At 36.7% G+C, this 17,996-nt stretch overlaps 1 protein-coding gene and 1 long non-coding RNA gene across 3 annotated transcripts in view; one reads left to right on the top strand and one right to left on the bottom strand.

Annotated features, from left to right (window-relative positions):
• Positions 1-17,996, top strand: part of LOC311050670 (uncharacterized protein) — a gene marked incomplete at its 3' end in the record, with an annotated part of 728,236 nt that overhangs the window by 198,431 nt on the left and 511,809 nt on the right. The gene's annotated exons all lie outside the window — the stretch shown is intronic.
• LOC311051041 lies at positions 9,514-14,819 on the bottom strand. 2 transcript variants are annotated; one of them, XR_014601367.1, is made up of 4 exons: positions 14,702-14,819; positions 13,066-13,238; positions 12,811-12,896; positions 9,514-11,411 (listed from the first exon to the last, which is right to left on the bottom strand). It is a non-coding gene; the product is annotated as an uncharacterized lncRNA (long non-coding RNA). The 2 variants fall into 2 exon arrangements; XR_014601368.1 differs by having other exon boundaries at positions 13,066-13,279; positions 14,702-14,806.

Below are 17,996 nucleotides of genomic sequence, written 5' to 3' on the forward strand. Positions count from 1 at the left end.
ACGTCACTCGTTCATCCCCTGGGTCGTAAAGTCATTTCTCTATGGAAAATAACATTGGGTCTTCTTAGAATCGTCTCATTTAAGAATTGTGACTGCAGAACACCTACAGTATGCCAGCTATTGGCTCTGTCCACTGCTTGCTATGTATTTCACAGGCCTCGTGGTTCATGGTGTCCTTCCACAATCCATTATGTCTATATACAGTAGCCTACTGTTGGTGCTTGTCCTTAACCCATTCGAATAGAATAGTAGCGACACTTTGTGCCGCGCTATGAGCTTGTAGATCTTTATTATTTTAGAATAGCTAAAGAAATCTTAAAATGACACACAGATGCGTTCCCGGTCTTATACATGTAAAGTGTCTTGAGACAACTTGTTGTGATTTGACACTTTAATAAAATTGAATTGAATTGAATTGAATAAAGACAACGCTGGGTACAGAATTAAAAATTCTACTGTATTGTTGTGCTTTATTGATGCCTCCAGGGCATTTGATCATTAGTTAATCATGCGGAATTATTCATGGCATTGAAAGTGTTCCAAAATCCAAAATCAGTGAGAATTCTAGTCTTTTGGCATTCCTGTCGGATGTTCCATGTCAGTAATGGGGTCGACCAGGGTGGACTTTCCTCGCATTATGTAAGTGGTGCTCAACCTTTTTAAATCGAGACCCAAAAGAGAAATTTGATGTCCCCCAGTCCTGAGGAACTGTCCGGGGGGATTTTATTTGTATTTTATTCAACAACAAGAGCCAAGTAAGTCCTTTAATGTGAACGCCAAGATAAAATATAGCTGCAAGCAGCGATAATACGGGGCCAGTGAATAGAGAGAGAGAGAGAGACAGACATGGAAACGGAATAGATTGAAGAGAGAGAGAGTGACATGGAAACAATAGATTGATGAGAGAGAGAGATGGAAACATAATGGTTTGTTTGGACATCTCAACCTACTGTCATTAACAGGATTCGAACTCTCAACCTTCAGACTAATAGGCTGCAACACTACCTATAGTGCTATAGCTTTGTCCAGGCTGATATTGTCTGTTGAAGATCATAAACTCTTGCCTTCTTTCATGAACCAAGCCCCTGTTTCACTAACACTAAGATCACTCGTTCACAAACCATTTACCAATGAAGAAATTGTACATCTCCTCAGAACCAAAACTAGTGAAAGTAGCCGATCTACAAGCTCACAAACCATGAAAAGTTGTGAGATTGTAGATCAGCTATTTTCAGATAAAGTATGTCATACGTTGAAAAAACGTACTCTCAAATAAGCTATTTCAGATTATCTTTACCATTTGCACATGTATTCATTGATACAGTCATGTTGTTTGCAATTCAACTTAAATTAAGTCTGCATCAAGTGAGGCTTGAACTGGCGACCTTGAGATTGTGAGGCATTCATTTAAGGGACACGCCATTGGCCCAACAGATAAGTAACTGTGAAAAAGGAGATCACACAGATGATACAGTTTCACGCAAATAGCTGAAAAATCCTGGGTCTAAGTGTTTTTCAAACTGCTCAAAATTGCGGACAATCTAAGGGCGGAGCTTAATGGTCAAATCGATACGTGTGTTCCTCATGAGTCAAGGCACATGTGTAAGCAAGTTTCACGACTTTCGGCCAAACGAGGCATGACTTATGCCTTTTTAAAGTCTGCCTTTTCAAAAAATTGCTATAGCGCCCCCTTTTGGCCAATTGGAGTGAGATTGGTTTCAGTGATATTTGGAATGACCCTGTACATTTCTGCAAAGTTTCAAAGAAATGTGAGTCTGCATGTATGTTTTAGGCACAGATGAATAATTTTCATAAAACTGTAATAGTTAAAATCTATCTCCTCCTGGGATTTTTGAGCAATCTGCACGAAACGTTTAACACTTGAACTTTGGACCACTGCCTACAAAAATTTCCAACGGATTTTCCATAAGTGAAAAAATGCAGAAGTTAGGAGCCAATGACTGTTTTACATATAATTCAAAATGGTGGGCGATCTAAAGGTCAGAGGTCAAAAGTCAGACCACAAAAGTTGTCGGGCATGAAGAGACGCATGTGTGTATCGAAGTTTCATGGTTGTAGGTCAAACAGGGCATGAGTTGTACCTGTTCAAAGTTAGCACTTTCAATTGAGTGCTATAGTGCCACCCTTTGACGAATGAGTGTGAGAATTATTTCTTGGTAGTTTTTCATGAGCATCTACCATATGGCTGAGTTTCGTAAAAAGCATATGCACGGTTAAGCCAGAACTGGCAAAAACAAGTATTTTTCAAACTGCTCAAAATTGCGAAAAATCTAAGGGCGGAGCTTAATGGTCAAATCGATACGTGTGTTCCTCATGAGTCAAGGCACATGTGTAAGCAAGTTTCACGACTTTCGGCCAAACGAGGCATGACTTATGCCTGTTTAAAGTCTGCCTTTTCAAAAAATTGCTATAGCGCCCCCTTTTGGCCAATTGGAGTAAGATTGGTTTCAGTGATATTTGGAATGACCCTGTACATTTCTGCAAAGTTTCAAAGAAATGTGAGTCTGCATGTATGTTTTAGGCACAGATGAATAATTTTCATAAAACTGTAATAGTTAAAATCTATCTCCTCCTGGGATTTTTGAGCAATCTGCACGAAACGTTTAACACTTGAACTTTGGACCACTGCCTACAAAAATTTCCAACGGATTTTCCATAAGTGAAAAAATGCAGAAGTTAGGAGCCAATGACTGTTTTTCATATAATTCAAAATGGTGGGAGATCTAAAGGTCAGAGGTCAAAAGTCAGAGTGTGAAAGTTGTTCATCATGAGGAGACGCATGTGTGTATTGAAGTTTCATGGCTGTAGGTCAAACAGGGCATGAGTTGTACCTGTTCAAAGTTGGCATTTTCAATTGAGTGCTATAGCGCCACCTTTTGACGAAAGATTGTGAGAATTATTTCTTGATAGTTTTTCATGACCATCTACCATATGGCCGGGTTTCGTAAAAAGCGACAGCACGGTTAAGCCAGAACTAAGATTAGCCTTGAATTGAGAGGGAGCGAAAAACAATTCGTAATATAGCTGCAAGCAGCGATAATACGGGGCCAGTGAATAGAGAGAGAGAGAGACATGGAAACGGAATAGATTGAAGAGAGAGAGAGTGACATGGAAACAATAGATTGATGAGAGAGAGAGAGATGGAAACATAATGGTTTGATTGGACATCTCAACCTACTGCCATTAACAGGATTCGAACTCTCAACCTTCAGACTAATAGGCTGCAACACTACCTATAGTGCTATAGCTTTGTCCAGGCTGACATTGTCTGTTGAAGATCATAAACTCTTGCTTTCTTTCATGAACCAAGCCCCTGTTTCACTAACACTAAGATCACTTGTTAACAAACCATTTACCAATGAAGAAATTGTACATCTCCTCAGAACCAAAACTAGTGAAAGTAGCCGATCTACAAGCTCACAAACCATGAAAAGTTGTGAGATTGTAGATCAGCTATTTTCAGAATGAAGTATGTCATATGTTGAAAAAACGTACTCTCAAATAAGCATTTTGTGTTATCTTTGACAATTGCACATGTATTCATTGACATAGTGTTGTTGTTTGCAATGCACTTTAAATGAAGTCTGCACCAAGTGAGGCTTGAACCGGTGACCTTGAGGTTGTGAGATATACACTTAAGCTGGAAGCCATTGGACCAACAGACATGAAACTCTGAAAAAAGAGATATTGTTTCATGCAAACAGCTAAAAAATGTCACAAAGCGTTGCTATCTGAAAAGTGGTGAAATTGTAGATATTGTAGCTATTTTCACAATGAAGTATATTGTAGATGGGCTATTTTCACAATGAAGTATGTCATACTTTGAAAAAACATACTCTCAAATAAGCATTTCATGTTATCTTTTTTCAACAATTGCACATGCATTAATTGAAATGATCATGTTGTGTGCAATGCAATGGTTAATTTGGGGCTTGAACCAGAGACCTTCAGACTGGTAGGTAGACAGTGTAGTGACTGAGCCATTAGATAGACTGAATTGGACCTCATATATGGTAACTTATCATACAGCATGGATTGCTTATTTGTTCAGGCTTTGCTAAGGGCAATTAACTTGCTTTGCATTGTGGGTCATTTGGGTCCTTGACACATGGCTTCACCAAGCATTTAAAGCCGTCTTCCACAGATACCACCGGTAGGAGAGCATTGGATGACCAGGGTGAGTTTGCTCAATGATGAAGCATTTATTGTCTGTTGTTGTAATCATGATAATGTTTTTTTTAATTGTTTGTTCTACTGATTTACAAAGTGATGTTTGTAATTGGTAGGTAGTGTTATCCATTACATGGTTTTAAGATAAATCAGTGGCGAATAAAGTATTGAACTCCAGTACTTGAGTCAAAGTATAGATACTTCTGGTCAAATATTACTCCACTACAAGTGAATGTTGATTAATCAAATTTGAACTTGATGCCCCTCATGCAACATAGTACCCAAAAAATGACAAATTATAAAGGACAGAATAATAATGAAATACAATGCACACTTTGCAATATATACAGTGATAACTTTCAACTCAACAAGACCAACAGATGCCCCTCATGCAACATAGTACCGAAAAAATGACAAATTGCAAAACGATTGTCTTCTGCCTTCTGCCATTGCTTTGTTTAATCTGTCTAGCTTGGGTTCATCAACTACAAGACCTTTTGAGACCATGGTGCAGGAGCAAATCAAACTTCTGGAGGAACCTGCTATCCAGAAGCTCAGGGACATCACAGGTAACATGATATGTTTGGTGTCATAATGTAGTCCTAATATCTTTTCATAATTTTCAGTTTGGTCACTATGTTTTCTATTTGCTTTCTAGATTTTGTGAAGAAAGTGTTGGTTGAGATTGTTCAGTTGAGCTTTTTTGGATATCCCAACCTCATCAAAGTTGCTAAGGCGATTTGTTTTTTTTTTTTAATACAGAGATGATAGTTTTCTGTATGCAATGTGCCTCTCTGGAGTGAGTATGGAAATATAGTGGCCCTCTCCTTCATCAAAGTTGGCCACTCCTGTACTCTAGTGATTATTATTATTTTATTGCCATTTGCTTTGCTATCCAGACAAAGATTGAGAGCATCAAGCAGCAGAAAGAGCCTGTTGCAGAATCCATGCTGAGAACCCAGTTCAAGATGGAGATCTGTGGGGATCAGAAATTCAAGAAGGTTCATCATACATCACACCTATCCATACTCCTCACTGAGCAGTACTATAATCACCCAAATCATAGCTTGCGAAATAATAATAAAATACAATGCACTCTTTGCAATATATACAATGACAACTTCCAACTCTACAAGACCAACAGATGCCCCTCATGCAGCATAGTACCCCAAAAAATGACTAATTACAAAATGATGATTGTCTTCTGCCTCATCGCTTTGTTTAATCTGTCTTGCCTGGGTTCATCAACTACAAGACCTTTTGAGACCATGGTGCAGGAGCAAATCAAACTTGTGGAGGAACCTGCTATCCAGAAGCTCAGGGACATCACAGGTAACGTGATGTGTTTGGTGTCATAATGTAGTCACAATATCTTTTCATAATTTTCAGTTTGGTCACTATGTTTTCTATTTGCTTTCTAGATTTTGTGAAGAAAGTGTTGGTTGAGCTTGCTCAGTGAAGCTTTTTTTGGATATCCTAAACTCATCAAAGTTGCTAAGGCGATTTGTTTTTAAAAAAAAACAGAGATGATAGTTTTCTGTATGCAATGGAAACACCATGCAAAGGCATTTATGATATCAGCATTTCAGCCAGTGACAAAAGGAGGAGTAAATGGATTATTGCAGAGCAGTTTGGCTCCTTCAAAAGCAGCATTGGAAAAGAAAGGAGACATTGAGAGATTATACCTCAAGCAGCACTAGGTGCATGTGTGCATTCTAAGCCAGTCAGAATGGGACACTTAGATGGAGGAGTCTTTTGTTCACTTACTCTGCCTGGCCAAACTAGACTTCCAAAACATGTCGATGGAAACTGAGGTTGATTTTTCCAGGAGGGACCCTTGGAAAGCAGATGGCCAAAGTGTGACAACTATTTAGAATGAGTCTTTATAACAGGATGTCATAGGTCTGTTGTCGTGATGGGTTTGGTGTCATAATTTTGTCACAATAGCTTTTCATAATCTTCAGTTTGTTCACTATGTTTTCTATTTGCTTTCTAGATTTTGTGAAGAAAGTGTTGATTGAGGTTGCTTTTTTGGATTTCCCAACCTCATCAAAGTTGCTAAGGAGTGAGTATGGAAATATAGTGGCCCTCTCTTTCATCAAAGTTGCCCACTCCTGTACTCTAGTGATTATTATTATTTTATTGCCACTTGCTTTGCTATCCAGACAAAGATTGAGAGCATCAAGCAGCAGAAAGAGCCTGTTGCAGAATCCATGCTGAGAACCCAGTTCAAGATGGAGATCTGCAGGGATCAGAAATCCAAGAAAATCAATAAAATCAATGATTATTGAACAAACATGTTTTCATTCTTTAAAATGTTATATAAATATAAAATGCTACATTTTATATGTTTGCAGAAGAACATACCACATAGTTGTACAATGCATCAACATTTCCTACAGAATAATACACCTACATAAGAAAACATCAACACCACAGCCCAGATTCAATTCCCAGTCAGGAATCTATGTCATTCTCTGAATTCAGTACAAAAGACCTCAATGGAAACAAGTCAAAGGCTTTGTTGGATTTAAAATTGTCTTAGCAGGCCTTATATTGAAGTGTATATTCCTGGTTTGACAAACTGCTTGTAAAGTATTTAATCAATATATGGCATAGCATTCTAAGCCTTATTTGACTATAGTAATGAGAAAGCAAAGCTACTAAAGAAAATGGGGGCAAAAACAAAACATCAAATTTAGACTGTAAAGTTGACTTGAGCTCAAGACTCCAAAAACAGTCAGAAATGCTCTTGTGGTTTTTATTTTTCCCACTTCTCCTCCACCAAAGTCAGTGTAGCTTCATACAGTGCAGATGTATTTGAATAACAAAAATAACACTACAAAGCATATTGTAAGTGTACTCAGTGTACGCTGTGAATCTGGGCCTGAGTGGGCCTGGCTGAGTTTGTGTGGGGCAGAAGCACGCATGGAGTGCGTGCAATTTTTTTACATTTAATTATACGTGTGTGCGTGTCGTGTGTGTCAGGGAACTGGGGGGAATTGTTTAGTATACTTTCCAAAAAAATCTAGAACACACCACTGGGGCCCTGGCAACTCTGACTGGGCTCTTAGCTCTCTGCCTGCCTGAGCATAACTGAAGCTCTAAAACTGCAGTCTCATTTTTATGGGAGAGGATCCTACCACAGCAGAGGAAGCAATTAACCTTCAAAAATAGCTTATCTACCAGATGACAAATATATCATGAATAACCTGACACATAAATAGATATTGTACTTTCAGACTGAACACCATTTTGTGTTTGAATTCATTTTTGAATACCATAGAATACTTTGCTATAAACATTGTGAAACACTCCTCTTCCTCTACAGTACATGGCACCTTCCATTGGGACCTCCCCTACTTAAGCTACATGGTTTAGTCTGTGCTCTGTTTGGCAGTTAAACCCACAGTGTCAATACTGCAGAGGAGTTACAGGTGACAAACAATGAGCAACTCCTTTAACACATGTTACACAATGAATTGAATGTTTTATCCCTGTAAAGTCTGTGTGTATTACTTGTGAATTTGTGAATGCATTCAACAGTATTGACATTATAGTATTGACATTTGGTTAAGACCGATCTGCCACACTTCCAACAGTTGCTTCCAAACTGGCCGGTGGTCTTGATTAAGAATTGGACGCACCTGTGGTGTGTGTGTGCGTGCAATGCTCTTAACCCAAGTGTCTGTATGTATAGGGCATGGGTTGCCCCATGACAGAGACCATCACTTAGTATAAAGTGTCATAATATAATGACCTAATGCATTCACATTTTAAAATAATCACAGAAACAATGTTACATTTTCTCTGACCTACAATGTATTCTGTGAAATATGCAAATGTGGTGAGATTCAACAAAAAATCAGTGTCAAGTACATGAAGAATACATCAACACTGCATTTATTCATAGATTAATGGTCCATTTGGTTCTATTTCTACACTCTTAGAGTTACAGACTTGTAATGGTCAATTTGGACCACCTTCAAAGGAACTCTGAAGATCCCTCAACTCAATTTGAGGATCACATACTTTTATGGCTAGTTTCTATCATTTGGCTGAGTACAGGATAACACTGGAGTGGATCCATACATGGGACAGACACAGCTAAGGACATGTCGTCTTGCTGTTGAAGCTGATCTCTGTCAACTGTGATGGTGTGCAATGTCAGCCCATACAATGTAGTTATATGTACAGTACTGTGCAGTAAATATGGTCATAATAAATAAATACATTCATTCAAGGCATTGGAGTTTTTTTCCTTGATAGGAAGATGTATCATGTACATAATTGAACTGTTGATTATAGCCTATGTCTATGGCAGTCTAATGAGTCTATCTAGCATGAAGTAGTTTTCTCAATAATTATTTATCTACTGTTTCAGAGGAAGCATTACTCTAGTCCAGCAAGAATGAGACTACTGTAAAAAGACAATACTTGAATGCAATATAAAATACAAAATCATTTGCAGGCATTAAATATGAAAAAGCTCATGATTGAACAATGTTAGGCTTTCTCAATCTTATTAGTGAAGTGGTGTTAAAGGAGTAATTCACACCAATGCTGCTTCCTAAACACTTATTTATTTAGGTATTACTTTGTCTAATCCTATATTCTTGCTATTCTAGATACACCCAAGCAATTGAATAAATTGCTTATCATTTCATTATTGCTACAATTACTTTTGATCAATTATATTACTCTGTAATCTTATAACGTTCAAACCGTCATATCAACATTAAACCATGAGATGGCAGCAAAGGCCATTGTGGCTCAAATCATTTACATCCTATTTGTATTACAGTGAATTTAAAAAATCATCTTCTAAGACTGTTTAGGGACAATGATGACAGGTAACTTAGGAAAAAAGTCAAATCATGAATTCTAGAGTATAAGTAAGTAATGTGCACAATAAGCCATAGAAAAATTGAAGAATGAACTTGAGAGAAAGACCATGCAATTAACATGAGCATTTTAAACCCTCACTAACCCTAACCTACCTCAGTAAAACAATGCTTAAGCCCATCTTCAAGAATTGCTATGTGTAAACCTAATAATGCCAAATCATGATCACCTCAATACATTGTTGGGGACACAAGTGTAAGCAACTTTCATGACTTTTGGCCAAACGAGGCATGACTTATGAAAGTTTGCATTTAAAAAACAAATGTTCTACTAGATGGTAATGACTACTGATATTGGTTGTTGCAACTTTAATATAGTTTTAACCTTTTGTAAAACACACCTTTGGTGGTCTATGAGGAAGTCATGGTAACATATACCCAAATTACATACTTGACAGACAGAGGTTGAGGTGAACTGAAAAGTTGTTTATTAACAAAGTATGGTGAACAAAAATAAGTAGAAAGCCAAGTAACAATACAGGGAGGGTCTGGTGGTGCCAAAGCAAACATCTCTCAGAGAAGAACAATGAAGACGTTGCAGAATCCACTCTGAGAACCCAGTTCAAGATGGCGATCCACGGGGATCGGAAATACAATAAAGTCAAGAAGGTTCATCATACATCATACTTATCCATACTCCTCACTGAGTAGTACTATAATCACCCAAATCACAGCTTGTGACATAACAATGAAAATATAATGCACTCTTTGCAATAAATCCAATGACAACTTCCAACTCAACAAGACCAACAGATGCCTCTCATGAAACATAGTACTTCTGCATCATCGCTTTGTTTAATTTGTCTTGCCTGGGTTCATCAACTACAAGACATCGGAGACCATGGTGCAGGAGCAAATCAAATTTCTGGAGGAACCTGCTGTCCAGAAGCTCAGGGACATCGCAGGTAATGTGATGTGTTTGGTGTCATAATTTTGTCACAATAGCTTTTCATAAACTTCAGTTTGTTCACTATGTTTTCTATTTGCTTTCTAGATTTTGTGAAGAAAGTGTTGATTGAGGTTGCTCAGTTGAGCTTTGTTGGATTTCCCAACCTCATCAAAGTTGCTAAGGATTTTTTTTTTAAATACAGAGATGATAGTTTTCTGTATGCAATGGAAACACCATGCAAAGCCATTTATGATACCAGCATTTCAGCCAGTGACAAAAGGAGGAGTAAATGGATTATTGCAGAGCAGTTTGGCTCCTTCAAAAGCAGCATTGGAAAAGAAAGGAGACATTCAGAGATTATACCTCAAGCAGCACTAGGTGCATGTGTGCATTCTAAGCCAGTCAGAATGGGACACTTACATGGAGGAGTCTTTTGTTCACTTCCTCTGCCTGGCCAAACTAGACTTCCAAAACATGTCAATGGAAACTTTGAGGTTGATTTTTCCAGGAGGGACCCTTGGAAAGCAGACGGCCAAAGTGTGACAACTATTTAGAATGAGTCTTTATAATAGGATGTCATAGGTCTGTTGTATGCAGATTTGATTGACTACCTTTGTGGTAGCATTTCTAATATGAAAGTCTGTTCCATGACTGATGAGTATTTGTCAATAGTGCTTGATAGTTCTTACTTGTGTTTCAAAAAAGCCTAGGATTGGCATGGTATGGTACAAGTGGTATATCGATCAATACATGACAAAGTGCTGGATGTCATTCCATTATTGTGTCATTCAAAATGTAAAATTGGGTATCAGTCTATTAGAGTTCACTTTTGACTGTTGTAATGTCACAAAGACACAACTGACTGATGCATTTCACCACAGACACCAAAGCACTCAATGTCAAGGTCAACTCCTACAGTCAACTTCTATCAACCACAATCTATGTTCTAAGAGTCAACCTGAGAACAGACGAAGAACCATTCAACATCACATACATTGCAAACCTTTACACCCTTTGCTTTTCAGTTTGAACAGCAAGAGTAACTGACCGTCCAAATTAAATCTTCTATTACACTGTTCAATGACATATTTTCCTCCTTCTATAACACTCACACACATGAAATACAAAGTCAAAAATAAATACTGACACAAAAAGTTAAAAAAATGTAATAAATACTGATAAAATAAATGTTTTATATTTGTATAAAAGGTATGCATACACTAAATTATATAAAAGTATGACAAATTTCCAGTGTGTGGTCCTATCATTTTAAATCTGAGGCGTAATGGATCCACTTAAAGTGCAAATGACATCTTCTTCCCTCCTCCTTCTATAACACCTTTTGAAATAATTTTGTATTGGCTTTACCAATGGATAGCTCTGCTCGATAACTGTTTTTCTTTGCTGGGAAGAAGACAACTCTGCACCTGCAGATGTGGCAGTAAAGAGAATGTTAGAGTCCATAATTGCGCTGACAATTTCATCTAGGGTAATATCTGTAATATTGTGACCATATTGCTGCAAAATCTCATAAACAGCCTGCTTGACCAATCGCTTGGACAAAGAGAACATGCCATTTAAGTGGTCCACTATTTCTTGGGTAGCTGTGTTTGAGATATGAAGCATTGTTAAAAAAAAGACATAATGTCAAAACATCTGAACTTTTTGTTCCATGTTTGCTTGTTGTTGTTTTTTTATGCAGGTGTATGCTGAGTTCCAGTGAATTACAAACCAGAATCAGCTTAACAACTTCTATGCTGAACTTGATTGCCACATGCCATGTTTTAGGTTCAATATTTAGGCAGAAAGCATACCATTTCAGTTTTGGCTGATGAACAGTCCATGATGAATAGGTCAAGATATTATTTGTATACATGATATAATAAATTAGCTGTCTTTACGACTTCAACATTATTATTGCATTAACTTTTATCTTTCACAAACAATTAATTTAATGATCAGAATTCTAGCTTCACATTTGCACTTTTTATAGAATGTCATATCAGAAGACAGAGCCTTGCAGCATATAGAAAAGTTATACTCTTCCAGATAAGAGTCATATCCTGGCGGACACAGTTGTCTTCAAGGCAAGAGTACAAGTCAGAATGTGGCATAAGCTAGTAGATGCTGGTAGGGATGTGCAACTGTTAATTGCTTATAGATTCAAAGGAATCAATAAGTGATTAATGTTAGAACAGAATCCTAACAACACACTTCCTTAATGGCAATCCTTTTGGTCAGGGTAGGCATCTGTGCTTTCAGAGCTTGGATTTTTCAGGATTGACATAGGCTCCTTCAAGGCTCCTTCAAGACACAGGTGCTCTGACTGGAAGGGTGTAACTATTCTTTATGCTTGAAGGCTCTGTTTTCTGATATGACATTCTATACAAAGTACACATGTGAAGCTAGAATTATAGGTATTGAATTCATTGTTTGTAAAAGATGAAAGTTCATGCAATAATAATAATGTTGAAATCGTAAAGACAAGCTGAATCTTAGCGTAGAGTGTGTTGGGTAAGGGTTGGTTGTGGTTTGAGATCCACTGGAAGTCATACACCTACATAAGAAGAAATAACTTTTAAACCATTGGAAAGCTTGTTTGACTTTTAAATTATGTCACATTTATAAGGAACATACATTTGTCGAGTGAACAGCACTATAGCAATATGCAGAACTGGATTTTATGTTCAGAATCTACTTCATCTGCAATTGCTTATGTGCTAAGAAAGACTTTAAGCAATTATTGAAGCTATCTCACTGATATTTGGAGTTACATCATGGCAAGGTAACTATACAACTATATGTATATATGAAAGAGATACTTACATTTAATTTGACAGTAGTGACAGGTTGTTGGGTTGGAGACAAATCAGGCCCTTCAAACAGGTTGAGGTGGTGGCATGTACAAAAAGCTGCAAAGATGATAATTCAAAATGGTTGCAAAATACTTTAGTTAAGAGTTCATCAATATTAGTTCATCAATGTGTCTGCATCGTGTTCTATGGATTGTCATATGCACTATGTATATCATGTAATCTATATATGACAATAAGGACATTTAAAACCAAAGGAGAAACTCACATTTACTTTGATGGTGTTGAACCCAGGCCAGGAAACCAGGTGGTGCTTGTGAAAGCAGGCCAGGAAACCAGGTGGTGCTTGTGAAAGCAGGACAGGAAACCAGGTGGTGCTGGTGAAAGCAGGTCAGGAAACCAGGTGGTGCTGGTGAAAGCAGGACAGGAAACCAGGTGGTGCTGGTGAAAGCAGGTCAGGAAACTAAGTGGCACGTATACATCTAAAAAGACAATAATTAATTTCTAAATAGTTGCAAACATATTCAACTTTACTTAAGCTATTGAAACCAGGAATGCATCTGTGTAACCACTTAAACCATTATTTTATACTTTGGCTATTAAAAAATAGCAGATCTACAAGTTCATAGTCCGGCTTGTAGATTTGTTGTTGTTTTTTTTAAATCAAGAAAATTTGTGCAGATCTTTGAGTATATAAAGCAAATATTTTTAATTAATATCTTTGCTTTTTGGGGTTCCTGGAAGATAATATTTTTAGATGGGGGTCTGTGGCGAAGTACATATCATTTTGGGGGTCCTTGACATGAAAATGTTTGAGAATCAGTGATAGCCAAAGAAATCTGAAATGACACACGTGTTCCCTGATATAATGGGTTATAAGTTCATCAATAAGTCTGCATCGTGTTCTACAGATCAGTAAATACACTATTTATATTGTTTTGTTATATATATATAAGGACAACAAAGATATTTAAAATCAAAGGAGAAACTCACATTTAATTTGATGGTGCTAGAATCAGGTAAATAATCTAGGTGGCAGGTCTCCCAGCTACAAAGACAATAATTCATTTCAATGTAGTTGCATCGTGTTCTATAGATCAGTAAATACATTATTTACACTATTATTTTGTTACTCTGCTGCGCCCTCTACAGATCCGGTTAATGGATTGTTTCTATTGACAAGATCTGTAGGGGGCGCAGCGGATAAACTAAAAAATGTTTTCCTTCCTGTGGATTATTTTACATTTTGGTCATAAAGTGTATTTTAGATGTGAGGTGGGGGGTCAAGTGTTTATACTTAGTAGAGCAGGCTTTCAACTCTATAAAACTGTCTTTGTTTTGTTGAGTAAAGAAATGTTTTTTTTTCTTTCTTTTTCTGCAGACGAGAGGTTGTGTGTGCACTGCGTGCAGCCTTTCGTCAGTGTTGCCAGAGTTTGAGAGAAATAAGCAACCAGGTCTAAGAAAACAAGTTTAAAAGAAGCGACTATAGGCTACATGAGCACTTTTAACTCTATGTTTATCTATTTTGTATCAAATAAGCAACTACACGTTAGAAACAAGCCCAAAGTAAACAATATATATACAGGCAACTTTAAAGAAGGATAAATGCACTTATAATAATCAGACATGTCAACCCTGGCTTGGTGCGCGCACAAATTATTAGCAGTAATAAATCTGGCTTCGTTCTTTTGAGACAGCATGATATTAACAACATTTTCATACGTATTAATCCATGTTAATATGACGCACTTCGTTTGGGACACAACCTCTCATTTATACAGTCTATGGACAAAACACACACACACACACACACACAAACAAAACTTTAGAGGGCGCCATGGAAAACGAACGTAATATCGACAAATTATAAAAACAACTGTTGATTTTAAGTTTAATATACTTACAGTTGACGTGGTGAGACGATGTATTGTTGAAGGAAGTGTTTTTTATATTGTAGCTTGTAGAAAAATAAAGTTGGAGCGCAGTGAGAGGACCAGCGGCCATTGCAGAAAAGCATTCAGAGTCACGTCCGCATGTACGTCTTGACGTATGTTGACGTCACACGCACGTTAGTAGTTTTCTAACCTCGCATCACCAGTCTTTCCACCTCGGAGGAAAGCCTGGTCTGCGTTACTAAAGACCCATATGATCCGGTCTAGGGAAAAAAAAAAGAAAAAAGAATCCTCTTTCCGGGTTGTCGCGATCCGGTTTTGCGGTGCCGCTTTGTTTTGGTTCCCCAATCCCTATATAAATTGAATATAATTTCCCCGTGGGGTAATATGGATAATACAGACGCTAAATAGTCTCCGGAAAGTACACTCACATTTATATCTTAAAAAAAAATGTATTAGGTTTTATTAGGATTTTATTAGGACGGACCTATTTTGGGGTGAGACGTCTTTCCGGTTTGTCGCGATCCGGTCGCTCCCGACCGGATCATATACCCGAAAAGGAATGCTGCCCAGGCTAGTAGTTTTCAGTAAACGTCAATAGAGGGTTCTGAGTTCTGTTTAATCAATCCACAAACATAGTTTAGATTAATAGAAAATTGGAATTTTATATTACTCAGAAAGAAACAAAATGATCAAGGTACTCAATATGTTTAAATTACAAGGACCTTTTAACATGGTCCAAGTCTTCAATACATAAACCAAATATTGTTTTAGAGCTTTGGGTTTTACAGTGTAGTGGGAAACTTAGCTGATGACTCCAAAGGTTACTGGCTTGGGTACTCTAGCTAAATCATTAGAGCGTGCCCTTCATTACATGTGGGACTAATTTCATGCTTTTAGATCGATTCATACCAAAAGATTCCTATGGCCCTCTACTGTAATACATTTACACTTTATTTGTTTGGGATCAGGGGCACCGATATTTATAAGCTCTTCATGGCGTGGATGTAATAAGCTATAAGCCACAAAAGGTCTAAGTATCTATATATTCCGTATTGTTAAATAAAAAGCTTTTGAATATGATCCCGGAACCCGGCCAATTCCTCCGAATTTTCTTCGATACTTTCAACTATGTGACATTACTGGTTAAGAGGTGTATTGCATTCTGATATATTATTATTTATTTATTTTATAGAGAAAATGGCCGCCTATCAGATTAAAATACTTTGTATTGAACAATACGGCAGGTACAGGTACTTAAACCTTTGCCAGCTCAACTTGATACATCCGTGGCATTGGGGGGCAAACAAATTGAAAACCAGGAAAAAGTGGGTCGATGACTGGTATGACAGTTATGTTTCAGAGCTATACCTCGCACCGGGAAATGAGTTGCTTTTATATCGCCATATTATTTATTTATTTATTTTTACATTTACATATATCACACTAAAGATGACAATAGTCTTCAAATAGTGGCAAAGAGGTAGTTTAAGACTTAAGAACGAATAATATTTATACAAAGTCCTAAGTCAAAAGGTCATACACACTTAACACTGCATTGATCAGAATCAAAACACGTTTGAAGATGACAGTTAAGCAATTCAGAATATCAACAAAAAACAGTGTTATCTAAAGTCCCTATTGACAAAAAACAGGCAAATATTAAAACAGTGTAATAAGTAGGAATAAAGCATCAAAGTCACTATTATACTCTTTACTTATAGTATAGACTATAAGACAAAACTGGGAAACAACAGTCACAGAATTTGGAATGTTTGTCCTACAACATCAATACCAACAACTATTTTCATGAAAGAAAACCAACTGTTTGTTCTATAGAAGAAAATAAATAAGTAGAGTACTATATAATTCATCCAGAATCTACATATTTAAAAATATTATTAATACAAAATAATATATGTTAACTATGACATCCTAAATATAATTATAATTATATATTATATATATATATATAATTTATTTAGCTTTTTCCAACTTCATAGAATCTTTTTACTAAACGAAACAGAAATAAATAAATATAAGCAATACAACTTCAAATTCATTTAAATAACTGCTAAACTTATGTCTACAATGTAAAGAGGTAATTTAAACAACAACATGAATTATTTTCTACAAATCTATCATCTAAATTTTCAAACACCTGACTTCCATCACAAATCAGATAATGTTAATATATTCCACTATAAATATCACTACAATTAATGGACAAACACTCACTCAGTCAAAATGGCCACAGCCATGAAGAGGCAGAAATTGGATGACCTCAATAAGATGACTTCAATAAGCGGCTATATTTCTGAAGTTACTATAGTGAAAGAGAGCAAGACAAAGAAGAAATATTTCAATTTCAAGCTTGAAAAAGCTGAAAATATATTCATGACAGGAGTGTCATTTGACCAGGGCAAATATAACATTTTCAAAGATGTGGAAAGAAAAAAGGAAGCTACAAGACTTGAGGGGATAAAGATAGGATACAACGAACGTAAGTTTACCCATATATGTGTGTGTGTGTGTGTGTGTGTGTGTAAATAATTTGATGATTTTCATTGATCTTTTATTAATACTATTTCATATGGTTTGGGCCTGTACTGCCCTAAGCAGCCTTACAAAGCCGTATAAGTACGTTTTTGGACACACCGAGTTATTTCTGTATCTGAAAGATCAAATGAGCCTTCGTGATTTTAAGGGATAAACACATTTCAATAACAGATGTAGGCCTACAGTTGATGCAAGATCACTTATATGCTGATATCTCATTTGCCTGATCAGTTAAATCACTTTGAATCACATTGTTCTGTTTCTTTTGTTCTTACATAATATTACCACAATAACTAAATGTCTTTATCTAATATTTGTATTACAGACACTAAAGTCCAAAACATCATCGTGAATACATATTCCAGAGTGCTCATGGCCACGTGCCAGTTTAGAATGTCAGAAAAGACAGAAGAACCACAGTTTGAGCTCCAACACTTTGACGAGCTTCAAATAAATCAAAAAGTAAGTATTGAATTCAAGCTTCATCATTAGACTTATTAGAGAACGCATGTTGTCGTCGAAGTTTAACTTCGATGTTTTGCTAACAATTGCTATTCAATGAGAATGTAACTGCCGCTTGGTGTGACTACGCTCTATAGTAATGTTTGTAATTCGTGTGGAAAAAGATGTGTTTAATAGTATTTGCACTTTTTCCATTTGTATCTAAATAAACGTTCCGATTTCAAATATAAAGTGCTTACTCCATAGCACATATGTTATAGTTAAATCCGATCTCCCTGAAGTAACT

The sequence above is a fragment of the Gymnoscopelus microlampas genome (genome assembly GCF_963454915.1).
Source record: "Gymnoscopelus microlampas genome assembly, chromosome: 8".
Taxonomy (NCBI): domain Eukaryota; kingdom Metazoa; phylum Chordata; class Actinopteri; order Myctophiformes; family Myctophidae; genus Gymnoscopelus; species Gymnoscopelus microlampas.